Source organism: Rattus norvegicus, chromosome 14 (assembly GCF_021556685.1).
Source record: "Rattus norvegicus strain SHRSP/BbbUtx chromosome 14, alternate assembly SHRSP_T2T, whole genome shotgun sequence".
NCBI lineage: Eukaryota > Metazoa > Chordata > Mammalia > Rodentia > Muridae > Rattus > Rattus norvegicus.
The window spans coordinates 61033531-61056033 of NC_141547.1; the positions used below are offsets into that span (position 1 = coordinate 61033531).

The 22503-nt window shown below is 40.8% G+C and overlaps 1 pseudogene; it reads left to right on the forward strand.

The window, feature by feature from the left end:
* The first annotated feature begins 15666 nt into the window (after positions 1 to 15666).
* Positions 15667 to 21525, forward strand: Rpl23al5 (ribosomal protein L23A like 5; annotated as a pseudogene).
* The last annotated feature ends 978 nt before the right edge of the window (positions 21526 to 22503 follow it).

Here is a 22503-nt window from a genome sequence, read left to right on the forward strand (position 1 = left end):
GAATTCAACACAAATACCCTAACTTTCTACGCACGTTCTATATTTTTATAGTGAAGAGGGGCATGGCTCCATGGATCAGAGTGATCCCAGAAGAGAGATTCAGGAGCTAAAATTCTGTGTAATCAAGACACTCCCACATCTTTCAAATATCACTTCTGACAGAGTATGCACACTTCTCGATTGCTTTACATATTGAACTGCTACATATTGTGAGATAAGGAAAAGACTACTGCAGACAGAGGAAGCTCTGAGTGACTTATGCAGAGCCAGCCTGTGTCCTTGGGGACACCATCACAGACCCTACAGACACACAAGTGCCTCTGTGCCTTCCTATCTACCTCAAGTTCATTAAGGTTATTCACTTATTATACATATTTAAATCATAAATTACACTGAAGAAGGTAACACCTGAGTTCAGAACATATTAGAGAAAGTCAATTCATTAGCTTGCTTTCCTCAAGATGTCAGAGGAGTGATGGCTCTTGGCAAGTGACAAGATCCAGAGCAGTAACCATGAGATGAATAGAAAAGTTCTCAAAGTGAAAATAGAAGTGCACTAGAGACCATTGACCTATTCCAATGTCATTCCGAGTTCACAGTGGTCATTGGATAGCATTGCCTTATGTGACTTCCCCTGTCCCTAAACAGGCCAATCAGCCCACAGCCATTTATAAGCTGGCAGCCAGCATGGCTGCTCGCTGAAGACTTCTGCATGCAGTCTGCCAGTTGAACAGATTTTCAATGGCCTCTGTCTGTGGGATATTGCTGTCTATTCAGGGATAAATTTCCAAGCAGGGCAAGATAATGATTCCTATTAATGTTGATATTATTCATGCAGCTAAAAGCCACATGACCCCAGCTAAAACATTCCCCTGTAGAGGCTGCAGCCCTTATCTACTCAGAAATCCTTCATTACAGGTAGATAATGTGTTTGTTCTGTACAGGAGCCTGATACACGGTACTAGTTTCCCTTCCTGTGCCTGTGAATCCCCTGCAACACTGGGGGACTTTTATGTGTATGCTTAATCACTAAGCCCAGACGTCCACTTTGGAGCTACTTTCTGCTACTGGGGCAAATGTCGGGAGTTGATACTCTCAAGCTCAATGTTAAGAAAATGTAATCCCTTGCAAATAACACCCCACATAAAACAGGGTTTCTCCTACTCAACACTCCTGCCATTTTGAACCAGAACTCTTATGCATAGAATAAGAGGGCTATCTTGTATACTGTAAGTTGTTTAGAAGCATAACTGTCTTCTATAGAGTTTATCCTGCTTATTCTTATAATGTCAACAAACCTTGTCAAATGTACCAGAGGGATATCAAAGGTATCAGACATGGTCCCTAAGCAATGACAAGTCAAGAAATAAATTCAGGTTTTATTAATTCTACATTTAAGAATTCTACATTGAGAAAGGTCTTTATAGATTAGTTGGGACACTTTGGCCACTACACATGATATGTGGTCAGATAGATAACTGGTTTCATGTGATCAGAAAGCCCTCCTGACCACATATCAGAAGTGGCATGTCCTCCTTTCTAGTTTGCTTTATCACATCACCTACTTGTCTGAATATTACTTAACAGTGTTTAGAAAGTCGCATTCGCATTTATGAGCTGTCTGCCACAGAATGCTAAGCATTGAGAACTTGGTTTGCCACTCTAATCCAAATGCCTCAGAGAGTAGTTTCTCATTATTCAACTCAATAAAATTTGTAGAATCGATACAAGAATGAATATGTTGAGAGCTCAAATCTCTATGTTCTAATTTCCAAAGCTCTACATATGGTTATTCTATCATTCCTAAGCCCTAGTGTGTTGGTTTCAGTGAGAATCAGCTCTAAAGGTTCATGTTGGCCTACTCTGTTTAATAAAACGGTTTTATGTTTTATGAGGAAGGTTAGGATGTGTGGCCATGTTAGACAAGGTGTGTCACTGGGGTTGAGCTTTGCACTTTTCAAAGATACACAGCATTCCCAATGTACCCTTCTGCCTTCTGCTTGAAGATCAGGATATGATCACTCAGCTGTTCCTTTGACCACACCTTTGCGCTGGCATTATAGACACTCAAAAGTGATAATCCCAAATCAGCACTTTCTTTAGAGCTGCATTGATCATGGTATCTTATCACAAGAGGAAAGTAACTAAAACACCCAGCAAAACCCAGAAAATAAATAGTGTTCCAGAGTCTTGGGAGCACTACGAAGCAGGAAAGCCTAGTAGACTCTTGGAATTGGAATCTGGAACCTAATGTGCCTTAGTCCAAAATCAAATCCGAGGAGTTGTAAACTTGACAAGGGTTTAATGATAAGCAGTTCAAGTACCCTGACTTTTATGTGTTCGATTCATTGCTGCCTTTGTCTATTTTCTATTGTTATAACAAAATACTTCAATGGAGAACTTTATAAAGAAAATGGACTAATTTAGATGAAACTACTGCATGTGTGAGAGCATGAAAATGGTGTCTATTTAGTTTCTAATCAGGACCTTATGTGGAAGGTCCCATGAACTGGCAACAGAAAAACAGGAGAAAAACTGAGAAAGGGAACTTGCTTTTGTAACAAGCCACTGCAAAATAACTAACATACACTAAAGAAATTAGAAATTGCCACCAGTTCTTTCATGAGGAAAAAGTTCCCATGTCCCTTTAAGAGGTACAGCTTTCTCATAGCACCAAAATGTTGGAAAACCAATCCTCAATTTAACTTTTAGCAGGAAAAATCCACACCCACACTTTCTCATGTATTCCAGACTACAGATGTGTTTCTAAAACAGGATTGAACTAGGAAACAGTTTAATAAATACTTACTGAATGCCTGCAATGTCTTAATCATTGTATAAGCAAATTAGACACAACACTAGACAGGGTTCTTTAAACAAACAGAATCAACAGGCAAGATGGAGATAAAAGAAGAAATGTATGAAACCTAAGAAGAAGGAAGACCACATCAAATTGTAGATGCTACAGTCCTACTCAGAAGGGGAAGAAAATAATCTCTGGGAAGTAGAGGGAGAGAGGGATCTGGGAAAGAGAGACGGGGGTGGGGGGAGGTGGGCTGGTTCAGATATAGGAGGAGATAGGGAAGAAGTACAGAGAAGCAGGAAGTTAAAAGGAGGTGAATAGCAGTGGAAGGGGAAACTGGAGTAGTCACATGAGAAAGTCCCAGATGCCAGGGACCCAAGAGGTTTCCAAGACTCAACAGGAAAGCATTAGCCAAAATACCCAACAAAGAGGAGAGAGAATCTGTAAGACCATATCCAGTGGATAGGCATAGCCCTTGGTTGAGGGATGGGGCCACACACCCACCTCAAAAATACTAATCCAGAATTCCTCCTGTCAAAAGGAAACGCAGGGACAAAGAGTGAAGCAGAGACTCAAGGAAAGGCCATCCAGAGACTGCCCCACCTAGGGATCCATCCCATCTGCTGACACCAAACCCAGACACTATTGCTGATGTCAAGAAGTGCTTGCTGACAGGAGCCTGGTATAACTGTCCCCTGAGAGACTCTGCCAGAGCCTGACCAACACAAAAGTGGATGCATGCAGCAAAACCATCAAACTGACCACAGAAACCCCAATGGAGGAGTTAGGGCAAGGACTGAAGGAGCTGAAGGGGTTTGCAACCCCATAGGAAGAACAACAATATCAACCACCCAGACCCCCAAAGCTCCCAGGGACTAAACCAAAGAGTATACTTGGGGGCACCCATGGCTCCAGTTGGATACTTAGCAGAGGATTGCCTTATCTGACATCACTAGGAGGGGAGCCCCTTGGTCCTGGGTTGGCTTAATGCCCCAGTGAAGGGGAATGCTAGGGTGCTGAGGCAGGAATGGGTGAGCAGGTGGGAAGCACCCTCATAGAGGCAGGGGGAGAGGGGAGATGATAGGGTGTTTGTGAAGGGGAAACTTGAAAGGGGGATAACATTTGAAATGCAAATAAATAAAATAACCAATTTTAAAAAAGAAGAGATTTATCACAGGACTAGGATTTGGATCTACAGAAGATATGGATACTCAGCATTTGCTATTTGTAGTCTGGAGAAATAATAATAATAATAATAATAATAATAATAATAATAATAGTGGTGGTGGGATTCTGTTTACTCACAAGTCTTGAAAATCAGTGGGAGAAATAGAGACAGAGTGAAAATCTTTGAGTGCAAATATCCCAAGAACCGGAAGTATCAGTGCTGAAAGGCAAAGAGAAGCATCTCGGCTAGAGGAAAGAAAGAGCTCCGCCTCCTTTCTCCTACCCTTTGAGCCTATTCAGGTCCTCAGGAAATTTGGGGAATACTTGACCATAATGCTAAGAACCATCTACTTTGACTGGTTCACTCCTTCAGATACGATCATTTTGGGGAAGATTCAAACAGTCACATCTAGAAACAGCATAACTGTCTGGGATTTCCTAGTCCAGTCGAGTCAATGTGCAAACCTCACCCATGCACAGATACTTTGACAGCTATCGAATGAGATACTTGGCCAAGCTTCTTGCCCATGATTATTCTGCTTCTCATATGACTAAAAGCTATGACATTAGCTCAGAAAACATCCACTTCAATTAGATACCCACCTAAATGATACACTTGGAATTGAGTATCATCCTGGATGGATGCCCATGTGCTATAGGAAGCAAGCTTCTTAGTGTCACTGAGGCTAATTTTCTTCTTCTATACTAAAAGGATAATATTTTATACCTCTTAGATTTCCTCCTATGAATGAATGAGTGCCTGCATGAATGAACTGCCTTTTGATGGATGTGAAATGCTCGATAAGCTCACTAAGAAAGATGCCTTGTTGCTGTGTTTATTGCTGTTACCTGGTTACGAGTAGCTCTCGGCAGGATTTGCAGGACCTCTGTACCCTTCAAAAATACCCCTTTGAAGGATGAGGAAAATGTCCTGGACTGGTCTCCATAAATGCCTCTTTCTCTGTGCCTGACAGAATTAAAGCTGTTTTCTCAAAGTGCCCTGATCCCCATGGGCCCTTTACTTTACCAGCAGAATCTGCTGCCTCCCTCTGTGCTCTGACCCCTCCCACTCCCATCTGCACCAATTAGCAGGGAGCAGATTGCTGGAGACCCAGGAGAGCACCTTGAGGCTGGGAGTGCCATGCCAGGAATAGGGAACCTCCCCAGTCTGTTCAGGTAATGGGGTCGAAAATGAAGATGTATTAGAGAAAGAGGAATTGCAGGTCTGCTGATTAAGTGATGAAGTGAATGGAAATGAAAAACGTGCCATACATTATTAAGGAAACGCTAGCTGCTCCTGGCACAGGCAGCCAATGGATAAGGCAGGAATCCGCAAAGGTTAGACAATGAACCAGCACCCGTTACCTCAGGCCCCCGCTATGACACAAAGCTGAGGAATTTTATTCTGCTTTCCTTATTCTTTAAGGGTTTCTATATTTTCAAAGATGTCTTTAGTTCCTTAGCTATGTGGTTCTGCTCACTGAATAAATACTATAAGAAATGACTCGAGATTAACATAAAAATGCACACACGTATCTAATCAGAATAATTGAGCTGAAATATTCAGATGTGCTATTTGGATTCTAGACAGTAAATTTCAAATACCAATTCAGAGAGCTGACCTCAGAACACTTTTCTAAGCAGCCTTTCAGGATGTTGTTCTCTAAAATCCCAGTGAAATAAGCTGATTCAGAAAGGAGAGAGGGTAAAGGGGATCCTTAGTGACAGACCTTGGTGTGTAGTTATGTCCCTCTAGATATGGCCTTGAGGAAGTTGTGAGCATGTTCACCAATCGATATAGTTTTCACTGAGGTCTTATGATAGCGTTTGCCAATCCTTTTGACCCTATCCACAGGCACATGTTTGGACTGAATCCTGTCTTTTCCCTCCTCCCCAACTAACTTAGCACCATAGTCTCTGGTCATTTACCATAGGAAGAGTTGATGGCATAAAGTCAGGGTTAGTGGGCATTACGTAACAAGAGATACAAAGAAAAGCAGACAACAGAGAGACTTCAGTGCCCTGACTTCCACGCTCTGAAAAGCATGTCCAGATGCCCCAACCCAGCTCCTAGTAAGCTAACGTGTTTCCCCTCTTTTGTTCAGGAATTTCAACAGAGTTCCTATCAATAAATTCCCTTATCCTTGAACTAATGTAAGCAATCTTCCCAAATTCCACCAGGTAACAAGCTGGCACTTGAGACTTGATGTCTCTCTTGGCCTTCTGACATGTAGTCAAACACACTACTTGAATATCTCTGGGTACTGCAAATTCACGGCCGAACACTACAGATCATGACATTTCTGAACAACTCTTTCTAGTCCTGTACACAGGTAGAGGTGGCAAGTCATGGAAATGAGCCATCATATAATAAATCAATGTCATCAAGTCAAAGCTGTGGACTCTTAATATCCCAGGGCACTAAAGAACATTCATTTTCCTGCTAAACAGCCTTCCCCCAAACCTCCTTGCATGCAGGGCTGGAAACTATTTGTTCAAAGAAAGACTGAAAGAGTGGAATAGAATTCAACACATTACTGTCGTCCAGATTTAGCATACTAGATAGTATCAAAAGAAAGATAAGAAATTATTCATAAAACAACCAAAAGTCTTGAGTCCACTTCCATAAAACTATGGTAGGGCATCTGAAAATTGCCTTTGTGATATTTTTGTTCGTGTTTCTTTGTGTAAATTGCGTTTTTTATTGTAGTGACAGAGGTAATATATTTTCACTGTACAAAATCCCAAAACATAATAAAGTACACAGAAAAAAATAAAAGTCATCCATAAATTGATAAACCTCAGATGCCCATGTCCTTTTGACATATACCCTTCCATGGACTTCTGTTGTATTTGCTATGTCCACAACTTGTATTACATCTTTCATAATGTTTTACAATTTTCTTTTTATTTCAGGTAACATACTATTCTTTTGTGAGTTAATAAATATCTTTTTCATGTTCTTTAACAGATACTGTTTGCATGTGTATACATGTAAAAAAAAATCAATTATCCTCCTACCATGGATAAGCTCTGTGATTTAGCTTTAATTGTCAACTTGACTCAACTTAGAACCACCTGAGAAGAAAGAGTAAATGAGGGATTTTCTAGGTTAGCCTACAGGCAGATTTGTGTAACATTTTCTTAATGATGTTAATTGAAATGAGAAGACACAGAGCACTGTGAGGGCAACCATTCCCTACGCAAGGAGTCCAGAACTGTCATTAGGACAAATCGGCAACTAACAAATTGGAAAAAGATCTTAACCAGTCCCACATCCAATAGAGGGCTAATGTCCAATATATACAAAGAATTTAAGAAGTTAGACTCCAGAGAATCAAATAACCCTGTTTTAAAAAATGGTGTACAGTCTTCCTGGTTGCTGCCGCCGCAGAGAGCCCCTGGGCAGCACCCCACGAGCGAACCTGAGCCTCGGGACCACAGGTAAGACCAAATTTTCTGCTGCAAGAAAGCTGCCTGGTGAGCTTGGGACACACGGAAGCAAAATTTCTCTAGGACCGGGCACATTCTGTGTTTACCGGAAGTCCCACACCCGCGGATCCCGGCCCGCAGCAGCTCTCTGCTCCCAGACCCGGTGAGAGAGAGACCCAACCGCCTGGTCAGGTGGGCACTCCTGAGGCTGAAGAGCAGAAGAGACCACCAACACTGCTCACCCCTGCCCACATCCCCGGCCCAAGAGGAAACTGTATAAGGCCTCTGGGCTCCCGTGGGGGAGGGTCCAGGAGCGGCAGGACACCTGCCTGAGACACCGCCGGAACCTGAAAGAAACAGACCGGATAAACAGTTCTCTGCACCCAAATCCCGTGGGAGGGAGAGCTAAACCTTCAGAGAGGCAGACAAGCCTGGGAAAACAGAAGAGACTGCTCCCTGCACACACATCTCGGACGCCAGAGGAAAAAGCCAAAGACCATCTGGAACCCTGGTGCACTGAAGTTCCCGGAAGGGGCAGCACAGATCTTCCTGGTTGCTGCCGCTGCAGAGAGCCCCTGGGCAGCACCCCACGAGCGAACCTGAGCCTCGGGACCACAGGTAAGACCAAATTTTCTGCTGCAAGAAAGCTGGCTGGTGAACTCAAGACACAGGCCCACAGGAACAGCTGAAGACCTGTAGAGAGGAAAAACTACACGCCCGAAAGCAGAACACACTGTCCCCATAACTGACTGAAAGAGAGGAAAACAGGTCTACAGCACTCCTGACACACAGGCTTATAGGACAGTCTAGCCACTGTCAGAAATAGCAGAACAAAGTAACACTAGAGATAATCTGATGGCGAGAGGCAAGCGCAGGAACCCAAGCAACAGAAACCAAGACTACATGCCATCATCGGAGCCCAATTCTCCCACCAAAGCAAACATGGAATATCCAAACACACCAGAAAAGCAAGATCTAGTTTCAAAATCATATTTGATCATGATGCTGGAGGACTTCAAGAAAGACATGAACACACTTAGGGAAACACAGGAAAACATTAATAAACAAGTAGAAGCCTACAGAGAGGAATCGCAAAAATCCCTGAAAGAATTCCAGGAAAACACAATCAAACAGTTGAAGGAATTAAAAATGGAAATAGAAGCAATCAAGAAAGAACACATGGAAACAACCCTGGATATAGAAAACCAAAAGAAGAGACAAGGAGCTGTAGATACAAGCTTCACCAACAGAATACAAGAGATGGAAAAGAGAATCTCAGGAGCAGAAGATTCCATAGAAATCACTGACTCAACTGTCAAAGATAATGTAAAGCGGAAAAAGCTACTGGTCCAAAACATACAGGAAATCCAGGACTCAATGAGAAGATCAAACCTAAGGATAATAGGTATAGAAGAGAGTGAAGACTCCCAGCTCAAAGGACCAGTAAATATCTTCAACAAAATCATAGAAGAAAACTTCCCTAACCTAAAAAAAGAGATACCCATAGACATACAAGAAGCCTACAGAACTCCAAATAGATTGGACCAGAAAAGAAACACCTCCCGTCACATAATTGTCAAAACACCAAACGCACAAAATAAAGAAAGAATATTAAAAGCAGTAAGGGAAAAAGGTCAAGTAACATATAAAGGGAGACCTATCAGAATCACACCAGACTTCTCGCCAGAAACTATGAAGGCCAGAAGATCCTGGACTGATGTCATACAGACCCTAAGAGAACACAAATGCCAGCCCAGGTTACTGTATCCAGCAAAACTCTCAATTAACATTGATGGAGAAACCAAGATATTCCATGACAAAACCAAATTTACACAATATCTTTCCACAAATCCAGCACTACAAAGGATAATAAATGGTAAAGCCCAACATAAGGAGGCAAGCTATACCCTAGAAGAAGCAAGAAACTAATCGTCTTGGCAACAAAACAAAGAGAATGAAAGCACACAAACATAACCTCACATCCAAATATGAATATAAAGGGAAACAATAATCACTATTCCTTAATATCTCTCAATATCAATGGCCTCAACTCCCCAATAAAAAGACATAGATTAACAAACTGGATACGCAACGAGGACCCTGCATTCTGCTGCCTACAGGAAACACACCTCAGAGAGAAAGACAGACACTACCTCAGAGTGAAAGGCTGGAAAACAACTTTCCAAGCAAATGGTCAGAAGAAGCAAGCTGGAGTAGCCATTCTGATATCAAATAAAATCAATTTCCAACTAAAAGTCATCAAAAAAGATAAGGAAGGACACTTCATATTCATCAAAGGAAAAATCCACCAAGATGAACTCTCAATCCTAAATATCTATGCCCCAAATACAAGGGCACCTACATACGTAAAAGAAACCTTACTAAAGCTCAAAACACACATTGCACCTCACACAATAATAGTGGGAGATTTCAACACCCAACTCTCATCAATGGACAGATCATGGAAACAGAAATTAAACAGTGATGTCGACAGACTAAGAGAAGTCATGAGCCAAATGGACTTAACGGATATTTATAGAACATTCTATCCTAAAGCAAAAGGATATACCTTCTTCTCAGCTCCTCATGGTACTTTCTCCAAAATTGACCATATAATTGGTCAAAAAACGGGCCTCAACAGGTACAGAAAGATAGAAATAATCCTATGCGTGCTATCGGACCACCACGGCCTAAAACTGGTCTTCAATAACAATAAGGGAAGAATGCCCACATATACGTGGAAATTGAACAATGCTCAATGATAACCTGGTCAAGGAAGAAATAAAGAAAGAAATTAAAAACTTTTTAGAATTTAATGAAAATGAAGATACAACATACTCAAACTTATGGGACACAATGAAAGCTGTGCTAAGAGGAAAACTCATAGCGCTGAGTGCCTGCAGAAAGAAACAGGAAAGAGCATATGTCAGCAGCTTGACAGCTCACCTAAAAGCTCTAGAACAAAAAGAAGCAAATACACCCAGGAGGAGTAGAAGGCAGGAAATAATCAAACTCAGAGCTGAATTCAACCAAGTAGAAACAAAAAGGACCATAGAAAGAATCAACAGAACCAAAAGTTGGTTCTTTGAGAAAATCAACAAGATAGATAAACCCTTAGCCAGACTAACGAGAGGACACAGAGAGTGCGTCCAAATTAACAAAATCAGAAATGAAAAGGGAGACATAACTACAGATTCAGAGGAAATTCAAAAAATCATCAGATCTTACTATAAAAACCTATATTCAACAAAATTTGAAAATCTTCAGGAAATGGACAATTTCCTAGACAGATACCAGGTATCGAAGTTAAATCAGGAACAGATAAACCAGTTAAACAACCCCATAACTCCTAAGGAAATAGAAGCAGTCATTAAAGGTCTCCCAACCAAAAAGAGCCCAGGTCCAGACGGGTTTAGTGCAGAATTCTATCAAACCTTCATAGAAGACCTCATACCAATATTATCCAAACTATTCCACAAAATTGAAACAGATGGAGCCCTACCGAATTCCTTCTACGAAGCCACAATTACTCTTATACCTAAACCACACAAAGACACAACAAAGAAAGAGAACTTCAGACCAATTTCCCTTATGAATATCGACGCAAAAAAACTCAATAAAATTCTGGCAAACCGAATTCAAGAGCACATCAAAACAATCATCCACCATGATCAAGTAGGCTTCATCCCAGGCATGCAGGGATGGTTTAATATACGGAAAACCATCAACGTGATCCATTATATAAACAAACTGAAAGAACAGAACCACATGATCATTTCATTAGATGCTGAGAAAGCATTTGACAAAATTCAACACCCCTTCATGATAAAAGTCCTGGAAAGAATAGGAATTCAAGGCCCATACCTAAACATAGTAAAAGCCATATACAGCAAACCAGTTGCTAACATTAAACTAAATGGAGAGAAACTTGAAGCAATCCCACTAAAATCAGGGACTAGACAAGGCTGCCCACTCTCTCCCTCATTATTCAATATAGTTCTTAAAGTTCTAGCCAGAGCAATCAGACAACAAAAGGAGATCAAGGGGATACAGATCGGAAAAGAAGAGGTCAAAATATCACTATTTGCAGATGACATGATAGTATATTTAAGTGATCCCAAAAGTTCCACCAGAGAACTACTAAAGCTGATAAACAACTTCAGCAAAGTGGCTGGGTATAAAATTAACTCAAATAAATCAGTTGCCTTCCTCTATACAAAAGAGAAACAAGCCGAGAAAGAAATTAGGGAAACGACACCCTTCATAATAGACCCAAATAATATAAAATACCTCGGTGTGACTTTAACCAAGCAAGTAAAAGATCTGTACAATAAGAACTTCAAGACACTGAGGAAAGAAATTGAAGAAGACCTCAGAAGATGGAAAGATCTCCCATGCTCATGGATTGGCAGGATTAATATAGTAAAAATGGCCATTTTACCAAAAGCAATCTACAGATTCAATGCAATCCCCATCAAAATACCAATCCAATTCTTCAAAGAGTTAGACAGAACCATTTTCCAATTCATCTGGAATAACAAAAATCCCAGGATAGCTAAAACTATTCTCAACAATAAAAGGACTTCAGGGGGAATCACTATCCCTGAACTCAAGCAGTATTACAGAGCAATAGTGATAAAAACTGCATGGTATTGGTACAGAGACAGACAGATAGACCAATGGAATAGAATTGAAGACCCAGAAATGAACCCACACACCTATGGTCACTTGATTTTTGACAAAGGAGCCAAAACCATCAAATGGAAAAAAGATAGCATTTTCAGCAAATGGTGCTGGTTCAACTGGAGGTCAACATGTAGAAGAATGCAGATCGATCCATGCTTATCACCCTGTACAAAGCTTAAGTCCAAGTGGATCAAGGACCTCCACATCAAACCAGACACACTCAAACTAATAGAAGAAAAACGAGGGAAGCATCTGGAACACATGGGCACTGGAAAAAATTTCCTGAACAAAACACCAATGGCTTATGCTCTAAGATCAAGAATCGACAAATGGGATCTCATAAAACTGCAAAGCTTCTGTAAGGCAAAGGACACTGTGGTTAGGACAAAACGGCAACCAACAGATTGGGAAAAGATCTTTACCAATCCTACAACAGATAGAGGCCTTATATCCAAAATATACAAAGAACTCAAGATGTTAGACAGCAGGGAAACAAATAACCCTATTAAAAATGGGGTTCAGAGCTAAACAAAGAATTCACAGCTGAGGAATGCCGAATGGCTGAGAAACACCTAAAGAAATGTTCAACATCTTTAGTCATAAGGGAAATGCAAATCAAAACAACCCTGAGATTTCACCTCACACCAGTGCGATTGGCTAAGATCAAAACTCAGGTGACAGCAGATGCTGGCGAGGATGTGGAGAAAGAGGAACACTCCTCCATTGTTGGTGGGATTGCAGACTGGTAAAACCATTCTGGAAATCAGTCTGGAGGTTCCTCAGAAAATTGGACATTGAACTGCCTGAGGATCCAGCCATACCTCTCTTGGGCATATACCCAAAAGATGCCTCAACATATAAAAGAGACACGTGCTCCACTATGTTCATCGCAGCCTTATTTATAATAGCCAGAAAATGGAAAGAACCCAGATGCCCTTCAACAGAGGAATGGATACAGAAAATGTGGTACATCTACACAATGGAATATTACTCAGCTATCAAAAACAACGAGTTTATGAAATTCGTAGGCAAATGGTTGGAACTGGAAAATATCATCCTGAGTGAGCTAACCCAATCACAGAAAGACATACATGGTATGCACTCATTGATAAGTGGCTATTAGCCCAAATGCTTGAATTACCCTAGATCCCTAGAACAAAGGAAACTCAAGACGGATGATCAAAATGTGAATGCTTCACTCCTTCTTTAAATGAGGAAAAAGAATACCCTTGGCAGGGAAGGGAGAGGCAAAGATTAAAACAGAGACTGAAGGAACACCCATTCAGAGCCTGCCCTACATTTGGCCCATACATATACAGCCACCCAATTAGATAAGATGGATGAAGCAAAGAAAAAAAAATGGTGTACAGAGCTAAACAAAGAATTCTCAACTGAGGAATATGGAATGGCCACAGAGCACCTAAATAAATGTTCAACATGCTTTCAAAAAACTGGACATAGTACTCCCTGAGGACCTAGCTATACCACTCCTGGGCATATACCCGAAATATGCTCCAACAAATAACAAGTATGCATGCTCCACTGTGTTCATAGCAGCCTTGTTTATATAGCCAGAAGCTGGAAAGAACCCAGATGTACTTCAACAGAGGAATGGATACAGAAAATGTGGTACATTTACACAATGGAATACTATTTAGGTATTAAAAACAATGACTTTATGAAATTCTTAGGCAAATGAGTGGAACTAGAAAATATCATCCTGAGTGAGGAAACCCAAACACAAAAGAACACACATGGTATGCACTCACTGATAAGTAGATATTACCCCAAAAGCTCAGAATACCCAAGATACAATTCACAAACCACATGAAGCTCAAGAATAAGGGAGATCTATATGTGGGTGCTTCAGATCTTCTTAGAAGGGGGAGCAAAATTACTCACAGGAGGAAACATGAAGACAAAGTGTGGAGCAAAGACTGAAGGAAAGGCCATCCAGAGAGTACCCAACCTGGGGATCCAGCCCATAATCAGACACCAAATCCAACAATATTGTTGATGCCAAGAAATGCATGCTGACAGGAGCCTGATATAGCTACATCCTGAGAGGCTCTGCCAGAGCCTGACAAATACAGAGGTGGATGCTTGCAGTCAACTACTGAACTGAGAACAGTGTCCCCAATGGAGCAGTTAAAGGACTGAAGGAGCTGAAGGAGTTTGCAACCCCATAAGAAAAAAAAAATATCAACCAACCAGACCCGCCCCCAGAGCTCCAGATCTTCTATGGACTAAATCACCAACTCAGTAGTACACAGGGATGGACCTATGGCTCTAGTTGAATATGTAGCAGAGGATGGCTTTGTTGGGCATCCACGGGAGGAGAGGCCCTGGGTCCTGTGAAGGCTCAATGCCCCAGTATAGGTGAATGTCAGGGCAGGGAGGAGGGAGGCAGTGGGTGGATGGGTGAGGAAGCAACCTCATAGAAGCAGGTTGGGGAGGGGGATAGCGGGTTTGAGAAAGAGAATAGCATTTAAAATATAAATAAAACATCCAATAAAAGAAAAAAAGAGTGGAGAAATAAAGCTGAGCACAAGAAGTCAAACAAGCAGAATGCATGCACTCATGTCTCTCTGACCTTGCCTAAGGATCAAGCTCCTTTTTATTGTGACTTTTCCACAATGATTGAAGACAAGTTAGAATTGTAAGCTCAGATAACCCCTTTCTTCTGCAAGTTGTGTTTTATCAAGGTATCTTTACCATCGCCACAGAAATGAAACTCAGGACAGATGCTTGGGCTATCCGCAGCACTACACCATTGGCGTGATGAGGAAGCCTTGCCTGCACTAGGACCAGACAGGAAGAATACAAAGAGTTACCTGAAGGAAGAAAGTCTACACTGTAGTCCTCAAAATTGGCCAAGACAATCTTAAAAGCATTTCTCTTTGCTTTTGCCTAACCTCAGACCAGTTTTTGACCTTAAGTCCTGACACCCTTCTCTTGAAGCATTAAAAATGATGTTCTGTCTTTGCCCCTTTCATACATACATTGTTTTTAAAACTTTGTGTCCATTTTCCAGGCCAAAGTGTTCATCTCAAGAATTTAACTGCAAGCATCAAGGGAGACAGAATTCCTACCCATTGGTTTCTTTAGATAGTAGGAGTCTAACCTCAAAAGCAACATGAGCTGAGTTATCAAACCACAACTGTCATGAGACCACGAGTTTGGTTTTTCCTTATGCGTGATACCAATCAGAAAACATCAATGGCCTCCATTCCTCCGTCCTATTCTTAGAAACCGTTCAACCTTTATTTCTACAGAATTAAGTTCAAGCTGAAGCCTGGATTGCTGTCTATATTTCCAGAATTTTGATGAAAATCCTCCATGGCTATTTAACTAATTCTAGCACAATTTGCTTTAACACACTGAAAGTCTTAATGGATTTCAATTCTCGTTATGCCGGTATGAAAAAAAAAATGATAACATGGTAAAGGAGAAGTCCTCAAGCCTGGAAGCCCAGAGCTCTGAGAGTTGATATCTGGCAATTTTTCTTCTCTTTGAATTTTAATACGTTACACTAATATAAAAGATTAAGTGGAGGCTAGGCAACCCTTTTCATCAAGATGGCGCCGAAAGGGAAGAAGGAAGCTCCTTCCCCTCCCAAAGCCAAAGCTGAAGCGAAGGCTTTGGAAGCTAAGAAGGCACTGCTGAAAGGCGTCCACAGCCGCAAAAAGAAGAAGATCATAACATCACCCACTTTCCGGAGGCCCAAGACCCTGCGGCTCCGGAGTCAGCCAAAATATCCTCGAAAGAGTGCATCCAGGAGAAACAAGCTTGACCACTATGCTATCATCAAATTCCCACTGACCACCGAGTCGGCCATGAAGAAAATAGAAGACAGCACGCTTGTGTTCATTGCGGATGTCAAGGCCAACAAGCACCAGATCAAACAGGCCGTAAAGAAACTCTATGACATTGATGTGGCCAAAGTCAATACCCTGATACAGCCTGATGGCGAGAAGAAGGCATATGTTCGCTTGGCTCCTGATTATGACGCTCTATATGTTGCCAACAAGATTGGGATCATCTACAGTGAGCCCAGATGGTTAATTCTAAATATATACTTTTTTCCACCATAAAATAAAAAAAATCAAGTGGTTTAATTACACTATTGAAAACCATGTTGGTGAATGGCTAGCTCATCTGTGGCTTCCTCATCTAGGAAATGGAACTTATGACCTACAGGTGTGGTGTGAAGGTTAAGTGAAGTAGGAAATGAAGTGTTGGTTCCTAGCACTGGAGGACTTTTGTTCATAAATGCTTATCTTCATTAAACTGGAAGAGCACTGGTCTTAGAGTCTGTGAAAGCTGGCAAAAATGTATTGCTTGCAGATTGACTTAATTAGGTAATGAACTCAGGGTCTGAAACGTTATCCAAAGGCTTAAGTAGCAGACACAAAGCTCAAGGTTCTCCTTGGTCCTTTCATAGGCAGATTGTATAACGATCATTGAAGATCCCTAACCAATAGTTATTCAGTCAAGCATGGATTTTAAGGATGCTATGAAGGAATTTTCCTAATATTAATTTACTTCATAAAACAACAAACAAAATGCAGTAATTATCTAGTTGGGTTAATGTAATGAAATATGCTCTCTCCTCTCTCTCTCTCTCTCTCTCTCTCTCTCTCTCTCTCTCTCACACACACACACACACACACACACACACACAAACACACACACACAGAGAAAGAGAGAGAGAGAGAACTATATGGGCACACAAGGATGCTAGATGTTGACATCAGAAGGTCTACCTTGTTTCTCTTTCTTGTCTTGGTTTTCACTTGCCTTAAAACCATTTTTTAATTTTATTGAGAATTTCATGAGTACCTATAATATATTTTGATCAAATTCAGCACCCACTCACTCTCCTCCAGTTAGTCCTCTCTGAGTTTATGCAGTGATTTCTATATGTGCTTGGATATGTGACAATCTACTAGAGCACTGGGCACAGATTCCTGACTCTTCCTCCACCTGCAACCATCAATTTCTAATAGCTCCTCAGCTTTTCTTTAATGACCCCTAAGCTTTAGGAAGACAGGGTGTGATATAAATGCCCCCATTTTATTCTTATATACCACCATATACCATATACCATATACCATATACCATATACCATATACCATATACCATATACCATATACCATATACCATATACCATATACCATATATCTTTGGTAATAATCCAAAGATCCACAACTGGCCGGGACTTAGGTCTTTGAGACACGGTCTCTTACTAAATCTGAAACTGGACATTTCAGGTAGACTGCTTATCTAGTTTCCAGCACTGGTATAACACATGTGCACTGCTATGACTGGCTTTTTCGTGGGTGCTAGAAGTCTGAACTCAAGCTCTAGTGCAAATCTTTATCCACTGGGTCATTTCTCTACCCCATGCATTCCTCTTAAAGGCAGAAAGATTTTTCCGATTGGCTCCAGAAGTCATAGTCAAAGATATTTCAGATATGAACGTTCAACGCACAGTTGATATGTGAAGATGGAAAATATTACAGGAAAAGGCCTTTAGGAACAGCATGCAGAAGCTGAGGGTTAGTCATGCTCAGAATTGAGCAGAGAAATCACTAGTGTGCATCACGGAGGCTGCTTCCTAAGGAAACAGATTATGGGAACCACCTGAATGGGTTTAGAAGTGAATTCTTCATCATACACTATAGATTGAAGATTTATTTCCTTTGAGACTCATAAAACTCCAAACAAAAGAGCAAATAGGCTCACCCTCACTTCTGACCCACATAACAGTGGGGCATCTAGTCACTGCACTTGTGGTAATTTGCTATACATCAATCGAAAACTAAGTCATACCTTTTGTGGTATATGAGGGTATTTTTTTAACCTCTTCTTTTTCCACTGTAAATCACAAACCAATGTCAGATGCAGAAACAACTACACAGTTCAATTCTTTTGTGTACCCACAAACTCTGGCCCAAAGTCAAAGCATGGCATCATCCCCAGAGGACCCCCTAGCTACCTGGAAAGACATCCCAGTTAAAAGTCTAAGACCCTCAAGAGCCCCTTTGGAAATAGACCTGCTTTTCAGGCCTCAGCACCAATGCACTGAAGAGATCAGACTGGTTTTGAAATTGAGAAAAGTAGGCAAGTTCATTTGGACCTTTTTATTGACATTTCTGACCTTGCTGGAAAAGTGTTATGCTTTGCTATAAAAATTATTGGAGATTGCAGCCTGCTGAGTGATATTTTATATTATAGGACAGAGCACTCCAAGCCACTCTTCTCAAAGGAGTTCAGCAGCTCTGCAAAATCTGGAGGATCTCTATGAGATTTTATTCTTCTAGCACCAGGTCTAGGATGCTAGCCGGTCCTCAGTGTTAACAAGAGATCCCGTTAATAAAACTATTATGTGGCATTTTCTTGATTGAAAATTACTCACTCAAACTTCAAGTTCACTTAAATCCCAAAAGTAAGCTTAAAGTTCTAGGTAGTGTGTATATACATATATGCACAAAACATACACATACACACATATGTATACACACAATTGTTAAAACTTCGGTGAATACTAGGAATACCTGTGAATGGTGGGTTTGTTTGGACACTGATTCTTTAACAAATATTTTAACAAAAACAAAAGCAAAATTCAAATTAAGAACAAATAGGTAAATAAAACTCTGGGCTGGGTATTATTTAATTTAAGAGTCCTGTCTTCTGAGATAATGCTTTTACAACACATAAAAATTCAGCTATTCGTTCATATACATTAGGGATACTGTTAGGTTCCTCTGATTAAACTGAGGGAGTCATGCCCATGCATTTAAGTATGGAGGGAAGGTTATAGGCTGTGGATAGGAAACTGCAGCCATTTCTATATACCTTATTACACTTGGCACAGAATTGACAAAATAACTGGACAACTAGTGGTCAGTGTCTACTCCTCTAACTGGATGAGTATATGAATTTTCTAAACCCTGCTTTCACTGTGTATAAAGTGGGAAAATAATGGGAATATTATGCACATTAAAGGATTAAAGCATCCTGCCGAGGCTGTAATAAAATACTATTAACTGAGTGGTTTCTAAGAAACAGAAATATATTTGTTACAGTCCTAGATTCTATGAAGTCCAGGGTCAAATACCAGTTTGTACCCATTTCTCAGATAAGAATCAGACTTGATCCGTCAGTGTCCTCCTATGATGGTAGGGACAAGGGAGCTTCCTGGAGCCTCGTTCATAATCGTTTCATGAGAGCTACGTCCTCAGGAATTAATCTGCAAACAGCCTACCTCAGATGACAGCTCATCAAGATTAGCTTTCAACCATGTTCTTTTAGGGGACTGACCCAAATATTACTTTTAAAAAACCAGCCAAGGAGATTTAGAGAAATTATCTTTTCTCTATTTGTATGTCTTTTTTGTTGTTGTTTACTGAAACTTTTTTACTGATTTTTTTCCTTAAAAAAATACAGCCAATGTTATATTTGAATTTAGTTATAAATCAATGAGTATGATCTCGGAATAAAATACACATGTGGGAAGAATCAAAATTGACAGAAGTCAGTGATTGGCTCAGGCTAATTTTTCAGCTCTGGCAGTGTAGGGTTTCTTTTTAAGTTGTGTTTGTGGATCTGAAAGTGGGACATAACCTTAAAATGTCAATAAATATTAAAACCTGGGTTTGCTTTTGAGTCAGAAATGTGCTAAGTGTGGTGAAAGCAGGTTTTTGGCTGTTGCTTTCCATTCTTAAGACTATGGAATAGAGCAGACATGATGGCAGGACACACTGGTTGGTTGTGTTATTATCTTCAGAAGACTGACCGCCACTGTCAGCCTCACACTGGGCCTGGGTTCTGAGAAAAACTCGATTATGCAACATCAGGCCTCTAGCCTGTGCTCTGAGATTTGCTCAGCAGTTTCTTTAATGTTCAAAAATATTTTCTGTATGTATGTTGACATGGAAGCACATTGGTGGAGATCAAAGCACAACTTAGAGCATCTTTTCTCTCCTTACACTGGGTTTCAGGGATCAAACTTGAGTTGCTAAGTTTGTGTTTACCTACTGAGTTATCTCCCTGGTTCCATTTCTCCATTTCTATCCTCATCAACTTGATGAAAATTTACTCACTGTGACTAAAAGTGCTTTTAATCTCTATTATTATATGATAATCATGATATAGCAAAACTGTGGTGGTTTGAATATGTTTTGTCCTAGGGAGTGGCACTATCAGGAAGTGTGGCCTTGTTGGAGAAAGTGTGTCACTGTGGGGGTGGGCTAGGAGACTCTCCTCCTAACCACCTGGGAACCAGCCTTTTCCTGTCTGTCTTTGGATGAAGATATAGAACTTTCAGCTCCTTCAGCTCCATGTCTGCCTGGATGCTTCCGTACTCTAGCCTTGATGATAATGGACTGAGCCTCTGATCTTCTAAGACATCGTTGTCTTTATAAGAGTTGTCTTGGTCATGGTATCTGTTCACAGCAGTAAAAACCTAAGACAAACACCAATAAAATATGAATCCATCATTTAAAGTTAATTTGAAAATAAAAGCCAAATTAATAAATGTGGCTCCTGCAATGAAGACATGGAGTCCTTTAGAATTCCAACTGAATTGTCTACCCAAGGCAATGCCTATACTGTTTCATTTTCACCACCCACTTTAGCATGTGACTATAGTCTCAATAAGCCCTTCCATAAACTTTGTCAAACAACTTCTTGTCTAAATTCACACAACAGGTTACCATTTGTGTCTCAGGCCCACCTATATCTATGGAGCATGCAACCCTGAAAAGAGAAAGAGCCTCAGCTGTAGCTTCTCTAGTACACAGCAGAAAGAGTCAAGCTCTGGGTCTCTTCCAGCCATCCAATGAGACATACAACTTCCATCAATTCCTGACCAGTGCTCTTTGCACTTGAGAATATTATTTCCATCATCAAACTAGTAGCAACTCTGCTATTTTTCATAAAGGGGGAGGGGATGTCATGGTTCCAAGCACTCTCAGTCACATATTTAAAAATATGAAAGCTTTAAGAAAGAACAATTAGTTTTCTTACCTACAAAGTGCTTCATATAACTGTAAGCAACTTATTAGTGCGACCATACCATCCATGTTCTTCATTTTCCTTTTTTCCATGAAATAATCCATCCCCTGCTTGTGCAAACATCCCTGTGGCAGACATCTCTTGTCAGACAGGCATTTGGCAGGATGGAAACGTGAGTAATACTCTCAATGCCTCTCAGTCCCTAAGCTCAAGTGACCCACAACCAAGTAAGGAAAAATCATTAGCTGTCAATCATGTCTGAATCCACTTACCTGTTGGTAGGATCTACTTCCTTCGGCCTCTATGACATGAAGCTGAATATGAAAATCGCATGTGCAAACCCAAGAAATTTTGGATTCTGTCAGCAACAGATGGAGACAGTGGAGTCGGACCCTCATGGCACTGCTATCTCATAGGGAGAAAAGTGACTTTCGAAAAACATTGACAAGTGACTGGCAATGTAATAAAACATGGTCAGGAAGGTTATCATTTTACTTCTGGTGATCTAAAGAGATGAAAGCAAGAACCAAATAAGTTCCCTTCTGGGGAACCAGATTCTTAAACATTTTCTAATCTAAACCTCAGTTGCCCTTGCAAATGCTCTTCTCTTCTTGGTCATCATCTGCCTCTAGAGTAGCTCTCTGAACCCTTCCTTGATGAGTGTCTCCAAGTCCTCATGTACTCTGATGGCATGAAGCAGTGCTGAAAAGAAGGTGAAAACAACAGCTCTTCTCTGATAGAAGTCAGTCCTCTGGATAGATGACACAGATGCAAATCTAGGGACAGAGTTTTATAGAAAGAAAAGCACAAATCCTTCTGGGTCTATGCAAATCTTTCTAGGTCTAGTCTTTCATGAGACCCCTCTGTCTCATCACCAAACAAGTACTAAAGACTCACATTCTGTCTCCCCCTGCCTATGCTCCATTTAGGCAGGGTCTTGTATAGTCCAGCACAGGCTGATCATAAATGCTCTATCTTGCTAAGTACAACAGTGAAGTTCTAATATTCCTGCTTAGTTGAGGATCATGAAGAAGAAATAAGAAATGGCTTTAGAACTCATGAAACGTGGCCCACCAGTTAGCACAACCATGGTGGCTGAGCCTCAGAGAGGTAGAGCCCTAAAGACTATGCATCCTAAGGACTGCTATGCTGTTGTGAAGTTTTGCTCTGCTTCTTGCCTTCACATCCCTCTTAATCTAAGAGTTCTGTGAATACTTTATGGAGGCTTCCAGCCCCTCACTGGGCAATATCACTGGCATTCACAATAATGCTTCTTGATCTTTCTCAAGCATTGCTACTGGAGCCAAAGAATGATTCAACCATCATCACTGGAAAGAATCTTAGTTTATACCTTGTTAGCAATGATCACTACACTTAGACATAATTTGGAGACA